The sequence below is a fragment of the Vidua macroura genome, chromosome 1 (assembly GCF_024509145.1).
Source record: "Vidua macroura isolate BioBank_ID:100142 chromosome 1, ASM2450914v1, whole genome shotgun sequence".
In the NCBI taxonomy this organism is placed as follows: Eukaryota; Metazoa; Chordata; class Aves; order Passeriformes; family Viduidae; genus Vidua; species Vidua macroura.
This window is the reverse complement of record NC_071571.1, coordinates 8,126,347-8,146,995: the sequence shown is the minus strand read 5'-3', so window position 1 is coordinate 8,146,995 and position 20,649 is coordinate 8,126,347.

The following is a 20,649-nucleotide window of genomic DNA, read 5'->3' as shown; positions in this document are numbered from 1 at the left end:
ACAGAATCATTTGACCTGGGTTTACATTCAGGAAGACCTTGGCAGTATGATATGTGGTGATGGTTGCTATAGCTGTTATTGATCAGTTTCTCTTTTCATCCTGATATGTGTGGATTCAAATGTAACAAGTGATGTGAGCCTTAATGAACACAAGGATGCTCAGGATTTTGACCTTATCATGTGTTTTTTTCAGTAGCTACATTTGATCCACAGGTTTTGCAACACCTTCTAACATTAACTTTGGTTATACTATTTTTCCAATACAGTCATTAGCAGAACCAGTATTTTATTTGGTCCAAAATCCACATTTTTTTTACATTCAGCTAAATTCCTTACAAGGAAGAATGATAGAATTAGGGCTTATGTATCAAATCAGTTTGATTTGGGAACTTTAATTATCTAGTTGATCCAACAGATTTATTTAGCACAGCCTATACACGTTAAGCTGAGTACCTTTTTTTGTAATGAATTCCTGGCAGCCCAGGAGCACGTTATGGAACATGAGCCATTACAGTGGGCTGAGGTACAGGGAACCTATAGAGATGCATTATCCAATGCACAGGTTGAAGTGCTATCTTGTATAACAAATTATTGACTTCATTGTACATAGTACTAGGATTTAATTAAGCGATAAGGCCCATCATAGTGGCCCTTTATCTAGCAGATAAGGATTTACCAAGCTTACCCAAGAGGTCTTTATCTGAAAGATAAGAAAAAGGTACATAAGGTGCCTTCTGCTTTTAAATCTTTAATTGAAAGACCTTATTTTTTTAAGTTCTAGGTTGTTTTTTCTTCATGACTTAGTATTAAAGATTCAGATGGATTTTTGTGAGGGAGGTCGTAGTAGGGAGGAATGTTACCAGTCACCTTCACTGTGTGAAATTAATAGGATTTATGTCATTTTTATTCACAATATACCAGCTCTCAGATGAAGTAGAAATTTAGCCTCTGATTTTTCCAGTGACTTCATGATCCCATGGCCATAAAAAAGATTCATTCATTGACAATTTCAGAGAGTTGTAATTGTGATTATGTTGTGAAGTTTAGGAAAAAATGTGATTTCACAATACACAAAAATGGAGGAAAAATAATTTAAAGACAGTTCTTTTAATGACTGTGTTGTCAGCTAAGCTAAATGATGCCTAGTCCTTTACCTATGTGATGTAAAGATATGTAAGCAGAAAACATATAAAGAAATTAAAGCTAATGCAAAGAACTGGCACTTAGAATGAGATTAACACACTGGAAAACACAAAATAGTACTACTGCTAATGCTCAGTAGAGAAAAACAGTGTAAATTCCAGAGAAAGGAGAGAGGAGCATATGTTTTTTATGAGAAAGGCACACATAAGGGCTACTGCATGGTTGAAAACAGGACAGGATCTTTGGATTTAGCTGATTTAATCCCTAATGTTACAGGCACTTTTTAATAGAATCGTTTCATAAAGGCTCAAGCTCTTTTTGGGAGTAGCTGGGCTATTGCCTCCCCCTCCCTTGGAGGAAGGCTGTTGTGCAACATCCGTACACTCATAATTACCTGGCATCTTCCAGTTTACAGTATGACTGGATCCCTGGCCAGTCCATACTTGTTTTTTCTTCCCTGCTGATGCTATCTTTTAGCGTAGTGACATTTCTTCCTTCCCAGTGTTTTTTATTCCCATCCTCATGTAAGCCCAGACATCAGTCAGCCTTTACCACGGTACCCTCCTTGGGCCATTCTGTCCTTGCTGGTCCAGAAGTGACAACCACCAATTGACTCTGTGCCCCTTCTGGGACCAGGGACGTATCAGACTCACTGTTCGTTCCACCTCAAGTTGCTTTGTGTATGCTCTGTGAAATTCTCCTGAATTTCCAGGCATCCAAGAACCTAAGCTGCCACATACTGGAAATTCAGTAGGTTACTGCCCAAAGCAGTTGTCTACCACATAAATTGATAGCGTTGGCAGCTCTGCTTGTGAAAGACCCCCTGTTCCCCAGATTGTTAATCATCCTGCTCTGCACCTGTTCCAGCTTGAATTCTTCATGCTTGAGCAAGGGCAGTAAAGCAGAGTCTGAAGGGATCAGATTGTATTAGAAGAGCTTGGAGCAATTCAAGCCAGGACCGAGTAGCAATTATAATGAGAGATACCCTCCAGGTTACACGAGAGGCAAATTGCCTCAGCGGTGAGCAGAAGTTTGCAGTGCTGCTTTGAGCCTGTTTGTTCAGGAACCAGGGGATTTCATTTCCATTGTTGACAATATGACACCTTTTATGGGCAATTGATTACCATTCTTAAAAACTATCTGGCACAGAGGCAATAAGTGAGTGGAAAGGTGTGAATTAAAATATGTACACAGCTAAAGACGATCACTCAGGTATTTACTTAGATCTGAAATTCCAGCTGCAAAGCTGGTATTATTCTCTATTGCAGCAACTATCCTCCAGTAATTGCCCCATGAGCAATTTTGCTGTGTCTTTTTACTTATTTATTTGCAACTTTGAGAACTGATTGAGCTTTCTGCTTCTGAGAAAGCTATAAGTAGGGTCCCTTCACTTTAATATACCCCACATGGAGTTTCTTCACATTGGTGTAACCTCTCATGCCTGCAAGTCTTTTAAACGGGTTTTTGCTGCCTCATACTCCAGAGAAGCCAATGAAGATTCATCCACTGGCTTCAGCAGAATAACTTTCCCACCACACACTTCATGTTTATTTCACTCAGAAAAAGATTTTGTCTGAATGTTGCCCACGGGCACTTCTGTTGTTCTCTTCTTCCCTGACAACGTGGGAACAAATTCAACAGCCCTTCACTTACATGTATTTAAAAATGAAAATTATTTTGCTTAGTACATTTGAATGGTATCTTATAAAAAGGGATATTTCTTCCTTGAAATCACACTCCAGCAGGAGCTGCCCCAGTCAGCAATGTGTGCTCTCTCTCTCTCTGTAGTTGTTCCATTAAAGTAGTGTGAAAGCTACAACTGTGTGTCCACTGTCATTCTGTGTTAGAAGTCAGGGGTAAGGTAATGATATGCAAGGTTGATCCATCTCTAATACTTTCCTTGGAAGTACAGTTCTGCCGTTTCTGCTGTCAGCCTGTATTTAGAGTGCAGAGAGTGCTGCATGACTTGAAAGCAGCAGTAGGCAATTCCCAGTTTAAGTCTTAGATATTTACATATTTATGCTCACTTCAGCAGAGTAAATATGCTATGAATAAATCCTATTATGTTTGAAACTGTACTTACAGTATAATAAAACCACAGTACTGTGGTGCAAACTCAGGTTTTATTTTGGCGTCAATATGAACATAAATTTTGTAAATTATATATTGTTAACATTACAATCATCATCCAAAAGTAATTAGAATACCTTGTATCATGTGAGAAAATAAGGAAGAAAAAGTCCTTCAATCTTTAAACAAGAACTGAAGGAAAAACATTGCCTGCAGGTAAAACAGTTCTGGTAGAAATGGCCAGTCCAACAGGGGTGACTCTATAGCTGTTGCCTTTGTTATTACTGTTTTTAAGTTGTGTGCATTTGAATGTGCCATCAAATGCAAGAGATTTTTTTTTTTCAAAGGGCATTGCCAGGTATTGCTGATACAATGCCATGATGTTACATGTGTCACAACCATATGCTGGTGTTGAATTCTGGAGAAGAGATCATTTGATACCTACCAAGATTTCTTAGAGTTTATGTTCTGGAAAAGGTAGTTGGCTGCTGCTTGTGTTTGTGGGATCCCTGCAGCAGTTATTGCAGCATTATGCTAAGATGAGGAATCCCTATCAGAAAGGAAGCAGTCTTTTCTTGTAACAAAAACCCCAGCCAGAACACCTGCTTTGTGTTCTGAGTCTTGCTACCAACCTATTCCATGACCTTCCTCAAGACATGACACCTTCCTCTGCTTTTATTCCCTTCCCATCCTCCACATGTATGTTGTGTACTCTTCATAATATTACCATCCAAAGGAATTTAAAATGCTTTCATTATTTCAAAGCACTGATTTGTTTGTGTGTGTATGTGTGTGTGTGTGTGCACAAATCTTTACACCAACATCTCATCGGGTAGACTCCTGAAGAAACCAGCAAACTGCTCACTGTAGGAAGCTCTGTAGTGGGCTCCACATGGTTGCTTTGCTTTGACAGCTTGACCTCAAATCCACTGAAGTAGAAGTGTTTACCTCAGCACAGACAATCCCCTAATGTTTGCCAAGGGCCTTTTGGTAAATTCAAAGATCATGTCTTGCTCCATCTGCTAGATGGTGTATGAAGACTACCCATCTTAATTGGAATAGTCATAGGATTTTCCATGGAGTATTTGACAGCATCAATCTAGGCTAAAGCTTTCACATTGAGGGATGACCTGGATTGCAGAGGGAACTTCCAGGCTCAGAAGCAGACTCAGAGAAGCTGAAAGTGTATCACTTTTGTGTATGTCCTCCTAGTGCAGGGCATGAGAAGTCTCTTACAGAGAACCTGAATGAAGGAAAAGGAGTTGAAGGACTTGTGGAGTAAGGAGAGTTGAAAAATAAAAAAGGTGAGGAACTAGAAAAGCTGTAAAAAGAAGAAAATGTATCTCCAGCTAAGCACGTCAGAACTTAAACAATAGATAGTCATATCAGGTTGCTGATGATAATTCAGGCTTTGCTGGACACAGGGATTTGGGCTGAATCAAGTAATGTCTACTTGTCAGAAAAAAAGATAAGAATATCAATTAAACCTTTTGAAATTTTCATTGAGACGGAAATGTTCTTCTTAACTTTGAGGGAAGAATGAAAAAACCCATCTCCAAAAGGCATTTGATGATGTTTTTCAGACAAAGTATTATCTCTGAAATTTCCAGGTGGAATACTTTTTAAGAAAGGCCAGTTTTAACAGGAGTTGCAAATAGAGGCTGGTACCAGTGCAGTCTGCAACCTTGGACTGTATGTTGAGTGTGTCAGGGGTAAAGAGTTGCTGTGCTTATCTCAGAGCACCTTCATGCAATGCTCAGGTGGCTGTGCCTACCGTAGGACATAAACCATGCAACTTGCTTTCTGTGGAGTTGGTGTGCTGTGACAGTGGCCATTTCACTTCCCAAAGTTGCCCCTCTGTTCCTTTATGATCCTCATTACTGTCCTCATTATATTTTCAAGATATTGTTTTTATTGCTTTGTGTGTTTAGTCTGTGAGTTCTTTGAGGTAGGGACACTCACAAAAGCTAGGAGAAGGCAAATCCTAATCTGAACAGGAGAAAGAAACACAAAGATCTCATAAGAGCATCACTTTGGTCAGAACTTGAGGAAGATTAGGAATCAGTATGCAGTTCTACTTTGAGCAGCTACTAGCAAAATTAGCTCAAGAAACAGAAGAAATATAATGTGCATTGCCTTTTATTGAAGTCTGGGTCAAATTTGCTTATATTTCTTTGCAGTTTGGTTTAGAGAAAATACAGATTTCCTTCTGTTAGACGTCAATACTGTGTTATTATGACATATTCACAGGCCATTTATTCAGTCAGCACAATCTCAGGTCACACTACTCGCCACAGGACCATTATTTAAAAAGCAAATTAGTCCTTCTATTAAGAGAATGGCTACACCTGTGTCAGTAAAGAGACGACATCAGAGGTCACCCTCTGATCCCCAGGATGAATGGTCCAGCTCACTGAACTCTTGTTACCCCCAGAAGAGGGTGGCCAGGCTCTCCTCACCACTCACCACTATTATTACCATTTTAAAATTAAGAATAAAATGCCACGGGAGAATTAAGGGTCTATAGAGACATATGAGCTACGTCAGAAATTGCTGAAGGCTAATGTGACAGAAATCAAAGCTTATTTTCTAGACTTCTTGGGTTTGTGACCACAGATACTCCCAGGGTTGCAATGCAGACCAGTGCAGGGATACCAGCATGGCTTGTTTGGACCTGGCTCAGGAGGCAGAAATAGAGCAGTGACGTGCAGCTCCAGATACACCAATTCATCACAGTCACGCTGCTTCCCAGGCAGAGCAGCATGGACCTTCACAAGGATGTTGTCCAAGATCACACAAGAAATTTGATGTTATGGCAAAACTGAATTCCTCTGCCCTAATTCTCAGCCTCATACAGGACTATTGGGTCATTGTTCCCCCCTTAGGAGGTTAGATTTCATTTCTGTGGCGAATCAAACACAAATCTCCAGAAGATTGTTGTTCCACAGAACACAGACTGCTGGCAGTTGTTCCCAGACTCAAAGGCCCATAAAACAAATTATGGGGTTATTTACTGAGAGAACAGAAATATACTTTTAAATTGTAGCAAATATATTTCTAAATTGAGTCTATTAGGATTGTGATGGGTAGGATTTTTGACGTTGCTTTCAGTGAATAGAGCCCTGAGAAATTTGAAAGCATGAAGACATCGAGTTGTTTTTATTTTAGAAAACATGAGAAATGTTTTCTAAAATAAATGAGAAATGTGGAAAAAACTTTTGTACAAACCACAATAACTTGACAGATCTTCTGCTGAGGATAGAGTGCGCCAGAGCAAACCAGTATGTCTTAATTAATAACCCTGTCTACTCAGTACAACTGCAGTAATACTAATCATTTCCCAAGTAGTCTTGGCTGAACACAAAGGCTTTTTAGACTTCTGTTTGATTTGTTTTTTCAGAACTGTAGTGTTTTGAAGATAAATAAATGCTGCTAATGAATATGTATATGTCTCCTGATGTATTGCAGTGAATATTGTAGGGCAGTTTTGTAGTCTGCAATGAACATGTTCCTTTGAAGTTTTTACTGATCTAAAAAGGAAATCATTATGTTTGAGTCACACATTAGTTTACTGATCTAGTTAGACAAAGAAACTAAGCTTAGAAAAAATATTTCAAGACAGGAACACTTTTCAACCTCAAACCACAAAATACTATGAAAATTCTTCTCAGTAGCTCCCAGACAATTAAAAATTGGCTTAACAATATGGAACAAGATTTAGTTTTACTTTTTAGGAAAACCCCAACAAACCGCAACATTTTTTCATTGCTTAAAGCAAGAAAAGGGAATGAATTGAGAGCACTGGAGGACTAGAGATGTCTATATGAAGGTTGTATGGATACTATACTGTGAAGCACCTGCTGTACAGTCTGATGACTTCATGTCCTGCTGTCCAGGGAGACCAGTGGCAGCTGGGTCTTGGGAGGGAAGTGTCCCTGCTCCACATCCCTGGGCAATCCCAGGGACAAGAGCAGAACTGGCTGCATGGCTCTTCGCTTGTTGACTGTTCATGTGGTCTGATTTCAGATGACAGCTGTGGGAGCATCCTTCAATTTGGCTTTGATGGGAAGTGAAGGTGGGTGAGATTAAGTCTTCATCTTCAGTCTTTCCAAAGCAGGGGTGAAAAAATGAAATTTTCAACCTTCCAGTGTCAATCAAAAGACTGAAGCAAGAGTGTTGTCCTGTTGTATAAGGTACTGCAAAAGCTCCAGGCAGCCCAGCCACATTCAATCTGCTGCATTTAAGGTTATTTTGGAAGCATTGTTCACCTTTGCCATGGGATGAGGGGACTATGCTTATTATGACAGCATTTGTAAGGATGATAAGAATTTATAAGAAAGTTGAGTAAAACTGAGATTAGCTCCCTTGGTTAGAGCATGGTGCCAACAAGGTCACAGACTCGATCCCTGTATGGGCCATTCACTTAAGAGTGGGACTCAGTGATCCTTCTGGGTCCTTTCCAACTCACTGTTCTGTGATTCTGTGACTGCAGCAACCAATGCTGAAGCCATCACAAGCTGCCACCCAAACCTCCTCATAGCCCCAAAATCCTGCTCTAGATCTCTCTGGAGAAGACGCTCTGTGTGTGTGTGTGTGTGTGACACAATCAACTGGGAATTAGTGAAATCCTACTTTAACTGATGACTTAAAGCAGGATGCAAATTCCCTGAAGAGGAAGGGACAGATCCTGCAACCATCAATGCTCAGGTCCTGTGAGACAATTAGCATTACAGTCAGCTTTACTGCATCATCCAGAAATCCTGTACTAAGTCACCACTGAGGTCATTTCACCTCAGGTACTTTGCCATGAGAACTCCAATTCCAGCTTCACATGATACGACCTGGCCAGAGCTCCATGGCAGGCATGGCAGGGGGCTCTGCTGCTGAGGCTCCCTGGTTCTCCTCACTGTTGTCCTCACCTCCCAGGGTGGTGGCAGTAGCAGAGAGCCCTTGAAACAGACCTGTAACATACCGGCAAAGTGCTGTGTCTCTTCAGCATAGGTGCCAGATGGCAGATGCCAGCGGAAGGAAACGCATTTATCGATCAGCCTTGGGCTCTGAATGAGTCCAGCCTGAGCTCAAGTTGGGCTGCCTGCTCCCAGATGGAGGTGGTGGGTTTGGGGAAGGTTTCAAATCCAGCTGATTAAGCTGACAGGTGTCAGGCTTCAGCTGCAGAGCAAAGGCTGCTCTTTGATGGACCTGCTGACCTTGTTAATCTGGGGAGAACTCCAAGTGCTCTCTGCGGGCAGAAATTTGCAGGGGAAAATGCAGCATCTTTCACCAATTTGATGTTTTGGGTACGCAAGGTTTGGCAGCCATTTATAAACAGGATTGATTTTGTTGTTTTTTTGTTGACAAGTATTTTGTGTTTAGTTAGCCAGAAGCCAGGGAATGATGGTTGCATTCCTCTCTTTCCAGCAGGAGCTGTGCTGAAATGCACATTTGCTGCCTGTCATGGGCCTGTGCTGCCTGCTCTGGTATCAACGGTGCTGACTTTGCATTGTACCTCCCAGAACCCATTCACCTTTTGTGGCAGCAGCTCTCTGGCCACAGAGAGCAGGCACAGACTTTCCCAGGCATTATCCCATGGAAGGTTATTTGATGATCAGAGAAAGAAAGAGAAACAATTCTTATCTCCACTTGCTGCACCTGCTGTTGTGCACATGTGGAATGTGTCATGGAGATTTGTTTCCCAAAGGGTGATTTCTTAATTGGACACTGGATGGTGTTTGGTTGGATTGACCAATTAGGTCAAAGCTGTATTGGACTGGCTGTAAGGGTTACTGAGTTTCTTAGTAAGTGTAGTGTAACATAGTGTAGGATGATATAATAAAGCAATTGATCAGCCTCCTGCAATCATGGAGTCAATGCTAATTAGTACCTGGATGGGGGTCTGCAGTGACAACCTTTATATTTACACTGACAATGCAAATGAGCTCAAGAGCAAATGTCAGTGACTGCACAAGTACCAGCTCATGGTGTATCCTTGAGTATGCACTGCAGCACACATGGTGTTATGTTGAACAGATTATTCCAGAAAGTGCTTTTGCACCATGCCAGGCATCCTACAAAGAGAATAGGTCAACAATGCTGTTTAGTGCCTAAATTTAGCAAAAGGAATCTTCTGCAACCAGCTAAGGGAGCGCTGCTATCAAACTTTTCTGAGTTTTGTTGGTCTAAACATCCTGCCTAGCAGTTTGGTCTTGTTCCAGCAGTTATTCCAAGAGCTGAAGTATATGTGGAGTTTGTTGTGGTCCTGACTGTAAGAAGAGCTCTCTGACACACATTGCTCCAATTCTGTGGGTACATATGGGCTGGATGTGTCTGGGCGTGGAAGCTCTGGCTGACAGAGCTCAAGAAGGATGCCAGTGCCAGGTTTTGTCTCGTGCCTCCCAGGAGGCTCAACACAAGACAAGGGAGGAAAACAGCTTCATGATGTCTTTGCATTTCTGGGCTTCAGGACTGATCCAAGGGCTGGCACAGCTGCCAGCCGTCACCCCAAGTGTTGCTATAGCTCATGGATTCTGCCCACAGTGCCCATCAGCTGCTATGCAACCCAAAATAGGCTCAGCACAAAGCACTCCAGGAAGCTCCCTCTTCTTTTCCTGCTGTGTCCCCTTCATCCGGCACTCTGATGCAGAGAGGTTAAACTGAAATAAAGAGGGTACCTCATGAATGAATGGAATTAATTTAATTAATATTTAATACATTTTTAAAATATCCGTTTTTCTCTGGAAGATTTGAAATGAAGAAGCATTTTGTTTTAGCTAATAATTTTTAGCATTTCTTTTCTCTTCTTAAGATAAATTTAATACTCATTTCATCTCTTTTTGACTTGTAGGAAATAAAATGAGTGGCTGGGGATTTCTTTCTTTTCCTTTGTTTTTCTTCCTGTCATCCTGTAACTACTTAATACTTTTCTGGTTATTATGAATAGTGCAGGGGATAATAATATTAATAATAGTAACATCCACCAAAACTTAAAACTGTCACTAGATTTATGGCAATCCTTTTCCTTTTTCTTTTCTATTTTTCAATGATTCCAATCCTGGAGGATTTTGGAAAGCTAGGTATTAGTCCTACAACCATGTAAGTTGTGTACTAAGTCAGAACAAAAATCCATCTGACACAGTATTTATCTCCAGGAAAGACCAGTAAGAGATATTTAAAGCCAAGACCGAAAAAGGAAGAACAATTATATGTACTCAAAATGTTTTCCATACATTTGTGACTGAGGAACTAAAAATTACGTCTTTATGAGTAAAACTGTTTCACTCTTGTCATTGCAGTCTTGCTTCTCAGTCTTGCCATAAGACCAAGGTTCAAAGACAAGGTTAGATCCTTTGCTCCTGTTGCAAAACTTAAGTCATTAATGACTACAAGACTCTGAATTTGGGGGATTTCCCTGAAATTTCAGTGAAGTTTTTATAGGCACTCTTGGTTTCTAAATGCATTGTGGCTATTCAGCCCAGACTTGCATGAAGGTGTCAAATACAACCATGACGTGGGATGAAAATATTTGTTAACTAGGCAATACTAGTCAAGGAGGTTGCTGGAATGTTTGAGTGAGAAATTAATCTTATCAGAGACAATACAAAATGGAGAGAATATATACTGAGAAAAATATGTTTAGAAATTTTCAGTTAAGCCTCTTAAGAAGTCTTGGAGAAGATCAAAAGCCATTTGTTTGCTTGTTCCTTTTCTTTCCCCATGGTGCTGTATTTCCTCCTGAATAAAACAATTTCTTTCTAAAAGGTTTACAGAGTTTTATCCTTTATACAGGATTGTTGTACATCAAGGTTTAGCTTAAACATCCCATCCCAACATTCCCTGCCTTTCACTGTGGAGAAGGTCATCCCTGCTCACCTCGCAGCAGTGTCTCATGAGCTTTGTTATCCTCTCTAAAAATTTACTGAAATAAGAAACCATTACCATTCCACTGATCAACTCAGAAAGCCTTTCCAGGGTGCTGATGGGTGTGCTGAGGGGACAGCAAGGTCCCCTGGCCTCCCAGCTTTGAGTATGTTATAATGTGATCATGAAGATGCATTGCTCATGGAGCAAGATTCTCACTCTCCTTTGCCCGTTCATCTTCTGACACAAAAGAGGTGTTTTTAATGATTTGCAGTGTGCAAATTATAAGCAGGATTTGCTGCCTGGCTTCATTCCCTGTCATGAAGACAGGCACAGGGTGACTCCTGAGTGTCACCCTACCAAACACAGCTGTTTGGTTTAAAGCTGTTTGCTACAGCTTTAAACTTACTTTTGAGATGGAAATGCTGGAGAGCCTGGAGTGTTACTTCTCCTCATACCTCAGGTGTATTGCTTTGGTTTTGCCATCCTCACCAGAACTTCCATAGCTTTGCCATCAACCAGAGGTTTTGCTGTTGACTCTGTGATGCCATGTGATGCTTTCACCCCTTGATTTGGAGTGGAACATCCTGGTTGTGATACTTTAGAGAAAGAGGCTGTCAGGGAGAAGATGGGAAAGAAGAAGGTTGATCCAAGGGAGCTTTCCAAGGATATCTGGTCAGCTTTAAGGAGAACAAAGCTGCCTTAACACTTGGGTTTGTTGCTGACTTTTAGGCTTGGAAAAATGCCCATTTGGCTGCTGAGGCAGCAGCCTGAATTGTTGTGCAACTTGGCTGTGAAGGGAATGCAAAGGGATTTCTTCCCCTTCAGGTTCACGCATCGCTAACCATGCCAGGCGTGTTGCTCCGTACTGTACACCCTGAATGAATAAACTGTTCCTAATAAAGAACTGATGTTGCTAATATCTTCGTGTAATTTAAACCAAGGCTTTTTGAATTTAGCTCATTTGGGGAAGAAAAAAAACCACTGATGTTGCAAATGCTTATGCATCTGATTAACTTCGCTGCTTAGCTTAATTTGCAGGATCAGGGCCTTAGCTATCAAGAGGCTACGTGGCATTACAGCCCTTCTATACATCTTCATTAGAGCCTCTTTCTTACGAATTTGCTTTCATGCGTATTTTTACAACCTCGGTTACAAACTGGATTGTATCTGCCAGCAGCAGTGTTTAACTATGTCAGCTCTTCAGTGCCTGAGCTAATCCCTTGTCCTCCTTGACAGGAGTCGGGGGAGAGAGCTATTTCCTAAGGATCGATGTGTAAAAGTTGTCATGTTGCTGGTCATTTGCCTAAAAAATGGAGGAGATCTTGAGTTTTTTTATTTGGGCCAGCATTTTTGCCCATTTAGAGTTCTTTGGGTTTTGCTTTAAAATTTTGTAAGAGCAAAATTGTTATTTTTCTCCAAAAGTACTCATTTTCAGGGCTGAAAGTGATGGAGGTTTTTCCTGTTTTCTGTTGATTCTACTCCTCTCCTTTCTACCCTGGGCTGTCTGCAGCTTTTATTCTTCCTTTTCTCTTTTTTGGGTTTTTTCCCTCTACTTTACTTTCATCTTCTTTTCCATTTCCAGTATTTTTTTGGAATGACGTGATGGAAAAATAGTTCCTCACAGCTTCCTCCAGTTGCTGTGGCTGCTGCACCTTGTGCTATCAGATTTTAGATCTGGCAGCCCTAGTGGGTGTCCATCTGGGGAATTATACAGGTGCAGAAAGGAGCAAGTCTCAACCTCTTTTCAAAGGTCTCTGTTGTTTCTGCCCTTCCTGGTGTCTAAGGCCATGCTCCCTCAACCAGCAGATCCCTCTAAGGTGTCATGACTCTGGCCTGCCCACCCCCCAAAGCACTGGGAGAAAAGCTTGACAGAGGCTGAGGTGTGAATGCAGGTATTAAAACACAAAGACTTCATTTGTTTTAAGGGTTATGCCTAATCCTTTCCCTCCTGGGGCCCTCTTTTTTGGAGTCCAAATACTTGTTACAGGACTCAGCATCTAGAAGCAGATGTAGCACTGGCAGATTCCCAGTTGTATGAGACCTGGAGGAAAATTTTGACTGTGTGGGTCCCCACATAAATGCTGGTGAGCTTGGTCCATGGCTGAGGCATCCCCAAGCCAGGGGACCCTGCCAGCTGTCCCCTTGCCATGCCATCAGACGTTCAGGTGCAATATGTGGGCACTCAGAATGAATGTGTGCAGGCAGACCCTGCTGAGAGCTCATGACAGGCAGAGTTCTTCTGGAAGTTGCTTTAAGTAGAGATTCACATGCCTCAAAGATGTATGTGCATAAATTACCTGTTTTTTTGAAAAGAGTTTTAAGAGTTCTTAGGGTTGTTTCATAGGCATATGTGGACTTAAATTATAGTAGAAGTAAATTAATGGAGGAAGTAGAGAAGAGATCTGCAAATTAAGTAATCCTTTCCTCTAGTCAGAGTATTCTATTTAAGTGGTTTCTTTTTTTTTTTTTTTTTATTTAGTTACATCACTTGGTAAATTAATTCCTGATTCTGCTGGGTGAGATGGGAGGAAGGAGCATTAACTACACACAGACTTCAAAGGTGAAATCTCTGCGTGGATGAACTGGGCATCAGTCAAAAGTTGCATTTGTCTGGAAAAATCTAGGTTGAGAAGTGCTGGTTCTTTGGTGCCTCCGTGGCACCCCAGGTTCTCCCCATGTCCCTCATTATTCCTGGGGTTCACTCCTGATCCCCAGTGTGGCACATCTGACTGAAGCAGGGACCACCTCAGCTGCCTTTGTAGATGAACAGAGCCTGGTCAGAGCAGGTGTGAGCAGCAAGGTTTGGTTGAGCTCTGCATTCACTGAGTCCTGCTTGGCTTCTATAAGAAGTGACAGATGCAAACATCTGCTGGCACCCCAAAATGCTGCCTTCCTCCTAGGGAGCATCTAGGTCTGAGCTTAGAAAGCAGGTTTGCAGGAGAGCTGAGCACCTCTGGCTGCTGGGAGCAGGGCTGGGGATGAAGAGGGGAAGATGTTTCTAACGCTGGTGTAAAAAATTATATTTTTGATTCATTTTCAGAAGGCTTTTCTAGCATGCCCACCTCAGAGATGCGTCCTTATATGCAAATGCTTTGCTGCTTTTGCAGCTGTATTTTGTCTTCCAAGGACAGCAGAGCTGCTTGCACTGGGAAATACCACTGGCTGCTGTCACCCTTGTGATGGGAGAAGTGCTGTGAGAGCAGGACAAACATTTGCTTTCCAGTGAAAAGAAATACCATGCCAGTTTCTATTCTGCTTGGGTGAAGTACCTGTTCCAAAGGGATCACAAGTGAGAGTGATCTGAGTGGGCTGGCTCTTTCTGTAAAATCCTCCTTCCCAACCAACATCCCCTTTCCATAAGACTTCCAATTTTGAATTCAACTTCCTGTTACGGTCTCCTCTCTGTAAAGTCTCCCTTTAAAACTTCCAGCCACAGGCTCAGAAATGGACCCAGTTACTCTGGAAAAGTGTCAGCTCAATATTAAAAGGTGTGATAATCAGCCCTGGAAAAAAGGAGCATTATTGATGAAGTCAATGGCTGCTTATAGCCATTGGGGGACCTGGTGCTCACTCCGTGTTTGCTTTTTCCCTGCAGAACTCGGTGGGTCAGTCAGCAGAGCAGGTTTCCTTTGCAGTCTGGGGCACTGGGGACAACGTGTTCAGTTAAGCTCACACCAAACCTCCACTGAGAGCTGAGGCATCTCCACAGAGGCAGCAGTTGAGGCTTTGCATTTTTTTCTGTGTCTGAGGTTCACAGTGCTGTTGCCAGATGGTGATTTGGGGCAAGCACCATCCACAGCCAGCCAACAGGAGGGTCAAATCTGCAGTGGGGCTGCATGTGTTGCATGGCGCCTCACAACCTCCTCCTTGAGCTCCTCTGCTGGAGCTTTTGCTCAGTGTCCAGCAAGTCAGAGGGGTTTTGGGGACCTGCCCTCACTGGTGCAGGCTAGCTCTGTTCATTCACACAGTGAGCCAAGGTTCTTGGGAAGGCCCATGCAGCAGCACCCTTCTTCCCAGGCGTGCTCGTCGTGGTGGTGATTCCACCTGGCTCCAGCTAGGAAGGCTTTGGCATATACTGACAGTAATGCACACAGGGGGAAAAACTCCCCATCTGTGGTCACGGAGCGGAGAGACGAGTGGCTGCCTTTCTTAACAGATGGCATAACAAGCTACACGGAACTCGCGTCCCCCTGAGACACACAACTTGACATCAGATAGTTTCAAGAACATATTGAAATAAGTCCTCCCCGATGATCGCCGTGACTTCAGACGCAGCCGTATCTCTCTCCCCGAATCCCCTGACAAAGCTGTGGGTGATGGAGGCACAGCAGTTTTGAGGGGTCCCACCCTGCTGCCTGTGCCTGCAGCAGGATTTGGGGCGGCAGGCTGAGCACTGACTGAGACGGCCCCCAGATGCCAGGGACTGGAGCAGCGGGGAGCTAAGACGTTAGCACTTCTCCGTAGGTAGTAAGTCTTTTCAAGCTGAATAAGCTCTTTGTTCCGAGGAATTCTAACTTTAAACATCTGTGGTAGGAGTTTTAGTGTTTTACTTTAGGGATAATAGACTTGGGCTGGTCTAAATGGAAGGGGAGCAGAAGCACTTTGAGGAAAAAGCACGTTCAGAAGTTGCTTTCGCTGTTGGGAAGCTCTGTGTAGTGGAACACTGCCCTAAAGCTGGGCAGTGGTCATGTCATCCTAAGAATACTCTGGGCATGTGAAGCAATGCTCAAATATGAGCAAATTTGAAAATTCGGGAGCTCAAAAATTATAGTGGTCAGCAGCCCAGATAGAACCATCAGCACCAGAGATGCTTGGTGTGTCTTTAGGGGATGGGGCAGGACTCCCATTCCATGTCTGTCCAGGGCTTGGGATGCTTCATGCCAGTACAGCCATGTCCTCAGTGATAGTGGTTAGTGAGAAAGAGGAAGAAACAACCCACCCGACATGCAAATAGCATCAGCATCAGATGGGGTTGGAGCTGGTAGAGAAATAAACATTCAATTAATTTAGTTCACAACTCTCCTGTAGGGTATGGGATCTCCCTGTTTTCCCAGGAAGAAGTCTAGAGAGATTAATGTCAAAAAGATCCACTAATTTTGATGACCCAATTTGCATGCCTAATGACCTGATTTTTCTGAACACTTCACGTTCTTTAGCATTTTATGTGCTGGAAGGACAATGCCCTTGTTTTCTTTCACAGCAACGAGTGCTCAGCAGTTTTCTGAATCAGAACTTGGGGTATTAATTTATGCATTCAAAAAACAAAACCCCACACAATTACCGAGACACAGTTTTCAATGTATGGTTTGGATGACTTGGCAGTATCTCAGAAAAAGTCTTCAGCAGGGACAGAGATAACAGCCAGTGCCCCAGGACACCATTCAGCTGCCTTCACCATGTCTCCTAACTTCTCAGATTTCCTGCCTTGTTCACTGGGCAGTTTCCAGTTTCAGCAACAAATGAGAGGGGAATTGAGTGGGTACAGAGCTCTTTCCCAGCAGATGCTAAGGCGGGTGTTTATAAACTTCTGACATCCTGACAACCTTAATAGATTTGTGTGATTACTTCTGCAGAGCATAACATCCTCTTTTTTGCTCTTTTATTTATTTTATTTTATTCTATTCTGAAGAACTTACACTCCATTTTAACATATGGCAGAATCACAGAATTGTTTGGGTTGGAAGGGACCTCTGGATGACTTCCAAGTCTGCCAAGGCAGAGTCACCTGGAGCAGGTTACAGAGGAATGTGTCCAGGTAGGTTTGGAATGTCTCCAAAGAGGGAGACTCCATGACCTCCCTGGGCAGCTGTTCCAGTGCTCTGCCACCTTTATTGTTAAGAAGTTCTTCATGCTAAGGTGGAACATCCTGTGTTTTAGTTTATGGCCATTGCTCCTTGTCCTGTTGCTGGGCACCACTGAAAAGAGTCCAGCATCATCTTCTTGACACCCGCCTTGGAGATATTTATATGCATTAATGAGTTCTCAGTCTTGTCTTCTGCAGACTAAACTGGCCCAGCTCCCATGTAATTTCTTACCCCTTGGTGAATCCATGCTGACTGCTCCTGATGATCTTTTCTTCTACATGCCTGGTGATGACCTCCAGAATGACCTGTTCCCACGCCTTTACTGGGATGGAGGTGTGGCAGACTGGCCAGTAATTTCCTGGGTGTTCCTGCTTTAAAGTACTGGGTACTCCCTTTTTTAAAGTTGGGAGTAATATTGCCTTCCTCCGGTCATTGGGCACCTCTCCCATTCTCCATGACTTTTCAAAGATGGTGGAGAGTGGCTTAGCAACAACATCTGCCAGCTCCCTCAGCACCTGTGTGTGTATCAGGGCCCATGGATGTGAGGTGTGTTTAGCTGCTCTCTAATCCAATCCTCTGTGAGCAAGGGAAGCCTTCCTTTCTCCTGACTTCTTTTCTTACCTCGAGGTCTGGGACTCCTGACATCAGCAGTAAAGGCTGAGACAAAAGCAGCATTCAGTAATTCCACCTTTTCCATATTTTCCATTACCAGGACACTCATCTGGTTCATCAGCAGCCCCACATTTTCTCTAATCTTCCTTTTGCTGCTGGTGGAGTATCTCTGTAGCTTCCTCCTTGGGTTCTGTGCTATGTGTGTGGACTTGAACATAAGGAGTTTCTCACAGGCCACCGCTGTGGTCCTGCAGTGCTGCTATCAAGAGTGACAACTTTGGCCTTCCCCCCTCCACCACTGTGCCACCATGGCAGGTATGTGACTGGGTCCAGACCACAGAAATGACCCCTGATAAGCCCTAAGGCTTTCACCTGTGGAGCTGAAATAGAAAACACATTGGATTTAGACAGGCTGCTGAAAAGGAACAATATTACTTGTCTTCGGCCTCCTGCTATTGGTCATACCTGTTAGGTGCTGGTCTGACCCCTCTGTGGACCAGTGCAGGGGGACAAGCTATTCAAGATATCTTCCTGGGTATTTGCAGGGTGTTGTTGCTGATCCCAGCATAACTTGGTCTTTGGCACGAGGAAAGCCCATCCTGTGCCAGCAGGTTCACTTTTGCTGCACGTATATATGCCAAATGCAGACTGTGCTACCTGCACAGGACAGAAATCCTCAGTGGGAAATGTTCCCGGGGCTGATCTGTACCTGGGCTGATCTGTGTCACCCACAGAGAACCTAAAATGCAGCAATGCTCAGGAGAAGAGGGGTGGCCTTTTGACTGTGACATGTTACACACAGATTTGAGGCAGACAGTGAAGGAAAAATTCTGGCGGCTTGCTTGAAATCAAATGTCAAATAAAATCAACACGATTTAATGAAAGGGAAAAAATCTTTCAAAAAAAATCTTTGAATTAGATTGAAGACTATATCTCATAAGAACATACTGCAAGCTTAATTTTTGATGTTGCAGTTAAATAAAGACATACTTATCTGATTAGCTGTTATCCTCTCATGTTTATTCCTTGAATCAGAGAACCTGTAAAAATGTATCTGAGATTTAGAAGTGGGACTCAAGGATGGTCTGCACCTGGTTTCTGCATCTGATTGCAAGATAATCTCTGCAACGTTACCAAGAGAAAATTACTTAGCTGTTTTAGTAATCTCTGTTGTACTCAAAACTGAAATGTAAAACAAATATATTTGTCCATCTCCTTCCATGGTTACCAGTCCTCACCCAAGTTTTTTTGATTTTCTCTCCTTGTAAACAGAAGTGGAGCACACACTTGACCAAAATCCCAAGACCTCATGATAAGGAGGTTGAAAGTCTCCCCAGCCATCAACAAGAACCTCCATCCCATGGCCCAGATCCCACCATTTGGGCTCCCTAGAAGGGAATCCTACATAGTGTCCTCATTCCAGCCATGGTTTTCCTCACTGGCCGAGCACAAAGATTGTGTTTTTTGTGTGACATCACCTTGCAGTCATGCTGGGGCCATTTCCATCATGTGTCTGGACCAGTTGCCCCAACTCCATGTGCAGTCAAGATAGAAGTTAGTAGGAAAATCGAATTCATGACTCAGCCCATGCCTGAAAGAGGTCACACCATCAATGGCAATCAGACCCTGGATCTTGCTCCCTTGTATCTCTAGAAATCTCCATTGCAGCTGTCTGATGGTGAGACAAAACCCATCCAAGGGTTCTAATATTCAGATTATTTTCTGTCATGCTCATATTCTAACAATAGAAAAAAAATAATGAAAATCTAGCTGGTAACTGTACTTTTAGACATTTAAAACCAAACACCAAAAATGCGTTGAAGGAGGATTTGCAGAGGGTTTTTTCTGTCTGCTCTGTTGGGAGTGCCCGAGCTTTCCCTTGCTGCCATTAGTGGGAGCCATCGCACAGGGCAGGGCAGGACCCGTGTCTGCCTGGGGCTCGCTCCACTGGTTAGGATTGTCTGCTGCAAATATTATGGGAACCAAAGTCTCAGAGAATGTCTCAGGTGGGATTGTTTTGGGGTTTTTTTCCCTATCAATTATTGCATTTGTTTGTGAAAAAATGCATTTTCTAATGACCAAATTTTCTAATGACAAAATTAAGTGGTCCTCTGCCCACTTCATAGTAAGTCTTTAACATATTCAAAATTAATTAGTTTGGACTTTCAGTTTAAAGTGATCTTTTGAGCCAGAAAATTGTCAATGTCTGCCATTGACTGTTATTTCCCATTACACTTGTGTACTCCCAGCTCCCTTGCCTGTGAGCAAATGTTACTACTACTACTGAAAAATCGTTAGGTTTATAAATCTCAAGAAATGGCAGGCTGAGCAGTCTTCTTATCCATCAGCTAGCCATTTCTCAAGTTTTATATTTCTCTCATGTTAAGAGACCCATAATATATTACATCAGACATCACAGTCTCACAGGATTGCATTGAGGCTGCAGCTGAAGCACACGTGGTAGGAGTGGGAAACTGAATTTGTAGGGCACTGGAAAATATTTTTAAGCCACAGAGCCAGAGTTCCTTCAGTTATCTTTCCCATTTGCAATATAATGGCATATAGAATGGAGCTGTTCCTTTCTGTGGAGAAATGGGTCTGGTTGTGTTTCCTGCCCCTGCAAGCCGCTGCACTGGGGTGCTGTTCCTCCTTGGGAAGATCCTCAGCCAGAAGACTCTTCCTCAAGTCCATTTCCCAGGGGCTTGAGGAGCAGCCCAACTTTCACTGGAGTTGGTGACAGTGCCGTTGCTTTTGGAGGGGGTACGATCAAGTCTTCCATCAGAGCTGTACTATGAAACCTCTGCCTGTTCTTTGTAAGCCACACAGATAAACAATCACAAAAAGCTTTCCTGACTGATTTGAGAGCACAGCTGTGATAGAGGTGTGATAAAAAGACTAGCTCCAAAACCCGTGTGGATCATGGTGGTCCTAGTGTGAGTTACAGCAACATTTCACATCTCTGTTTATTTTAGTTAAAGAAGAAAAGTTTCAGTTACTGTAGACTTAACAGATTTTTATCTCATATAAAATATGCCTAGCAGAGGACGCACTTCAGCATGGTTTCATTGTTAGCAGACCTTCGGCAGTTCGTGTCAAATATCAGTATAATGGACTTACACACACTATTGATTTAATGACAGCTATCACTGCGAGGAATTGATCT